This window comes from Oryzias melastigma, linkage group LG15 (assembly GCF_002922805.2).
Source record: "Oryzias melastigma strain HK-1 linkage group LG15, ASM292280v2, whole genome shotgun sequence".
Classification (NCBI taxonomy): domain Eukaryota; kingdom Metazoa; phylum Chordata; class Actinopteri; order Beloniformes; family Adrianichthyidae; genus Oryzias; species Oryzias melastigma.
The window spans coordinates 2,765,683-2,768,345 of record NC_050526.1 but is presented as its reverse complement, the minus strand read 5'-3'; positions in this window follow the sequence as shown (position 1 = coordinate 2,768,345).

Here is a 2,663-nt window from a genome sequence, read left to right as displayed (position 1 = left end):
AAAAATGGTTTTAATCTCTGACATTAAGAATATTTAAGATTTTTTTTAAATAAAACAAATTAATAATAAAATAAATTGTGGATATTTGGGAGGAAAACGTCAAACCAAGTTGATGGCAGGACTTCCAGCTTCTTCTCATGACTTCAGAGAAGCCTCCTCTGAGACGGTTCACTGTTTTCCCCTTTTTCCTCTCTTTCTCCATCACACCACTCCCAGAAGAGCGAACCCGAGACTGACTGTACAGCAATTTTTCACCTGCCTCCATCTGTCTAACCCCAAGCCTTCCCTCCCCGGATCCCCATGAGAGGCACCAGAGGATCAAGAAAAGGGGAAAGAGTAACAGAACGAGGGAGGAGGCGAAGGAAAGAAGAGTGTCGGCCTCCCAGAGGACCGCTCTCTGTCTGCTCAAATCAGGAAGTGAGAACGTGATGACAGAGGAGACAGTGCACAATCCACGTGTGTGTGTGTTTGTGCAGACCTTGTTGAGCTGAGGTGTCATATATGTGAAGATCACAGCTTCACGCTAGTAGCAACCAGGGATGTTGCTCTAAATCACTGAAACGCCAGAGACAACAGTGCAGTGATATGCAGTGTGTGTGTGTTTGTGTAATGTCACGTCTGTGGGAGCATCTTTTGGGACGGTTGATGGAGACGAGTACCACTTTTAGAGTCTGAAAGTGAAAATGTTATCAAGTATGTCGTGTTAAAAACAAAAAACTGTGAGATGTGGTTTCATCAGGAAGCTGATCTTTTGATCCGGACCTCCTTCAGCCGAGGAAGACTCAGAAACCGCGGTCATCTACAGGGGCGGACTCAGCAGTTTGGGGGCCCCAGGCGAACTATAACAAGGTGCCCTCTGCAGGTTGGAATAATTTTTTTATAGTAAATTTACACTTTAAGAAAAAAAAATGCTTTTGATCTCCGGCAGCTGAGATTACTAGAGAAATTCAGTAAAACTACAAATTACATTATAGAGAATACTTGTTCATTGATTTACAGTAATAATAATCACTTTAAAAACCTGTAAAGTCAACCAAATTTTCCTTATAAGTTACCGTAACTTCCTTGTAAATAAACTGCAGTTTTTATGTAATTATTGCCTCAGTTTGATACTTAAAGCATACAAATATTTTTTTTAATTAATATAAAATTATTGAACTAAGAAGTATTTTATGGAGAGAAAATACACTGTGTGCGTGTGTACTCTTGATTTGTAACTCATATAATACGTTTTGTGCATTTTATTAATAAAAATAAAAAGAATAAAGAAATAGAATTTACACATGCACTAATTAAAAACGCAAATCTTTAAAAATTATGCACGAATTATCTCTTACGCACACACAAAACCTCAGTTGCACACAAATATTTCGTGATCATGTTTACACAAAAGTCTGACTATTTGGCAGGTAATGCACCCCGTTGTCACGGTAACATGTTAATGAGCCGGCAGTGACCTTAATTGCAGTGGCAAAAGAAAGGTTAAATAAATGATCAGTTCAGAGAGAAAGTTCACCTCTTACTGCTTGTTTTTGTCCAGATGATGAAGCAAAAGTTTGTTTTGAAGATATTGTTGCCACTGAAGTGCACCTGTTGTTAATTCCATGAACACCAATACAGATTAAATTGATTAACGAGGCCCTCAGCTGCTTAACCAACCAGAAATTATCAGACAGGTTTAATTTAAGAAATGCTCAGAAGTATGCTTAAACGGTCATAATAGGTTAAATATATTAAAATGGAAGAAGTGGAAGTGTTTCAAAAAAAAAAAATTGGATAATTAAAGGAATTGATTAGATTAAGGTCATGAATTCCCGTATTTAACCTCACAAAAGTAAAAAAAAAAAACATTAAATCATGACACACTTTAGGGATACATTGATAGACGTGTGGTTGTTTGTCTGTTCCTCATGAATTTAGGTCAACTAGACGTCAACTTTATTCATTTCTCAACCCTAAAGTTAATATCCTTTTTTCAGGAAGCTTTGTCCATTTCATGTGAGCTTTTTACCTCTTTCCCTGATGTGAGTCACGACACAGACCAACAGGGCAGTTCTTCCTGCGCTCGGCCAACAGCACGCAGGAGCTCAGTAATGGTCCCATCATTATATCCGTATTAGCCGGGAAATCATTCATGCTCCAACACCTACGTGCTTTCACTGCTTGCCATCTGCACCGTCCTGTATGTGGTCTAATTCATCTGCCGTGTGTCCCTGCTCTGTGCTGTCCAGACAAATCACGGTCAAAGTGCGTCGACGTGGCATCCAAGGTTCCTCAAATGTTCTTTTCTGTCTTACAGTTTAATAGAGTGTTGGGACTCATAAACCAATAGGTTACGAGTTTGAGAGAGCATGAAAGAAATCGTCGAGTAAAATACAGTGACTTAGTTTAAGCTGCTTGTGTCAAGATTAGAATAGTAGACATTTAGTGCAATTTCATTCATATTTCTTCTTAGAGACAGAAATATACGGAGCCCCTAAAGGGACATTGAAGTAAAAAAAAAAGTGTTAAAGAAAATTTTTTTTTCAAAAGTTGAAGTAAAAAGACAAAATTCTATTTACTATCCAATGCGCATCTGTTGTGGTTAGGTGTTTTTCCTTTGTTGGTTTTGGTGATTTTGCTTTGTGCTTATGTGTGTCTTTGTTTATGCTTCCACAGGGTGG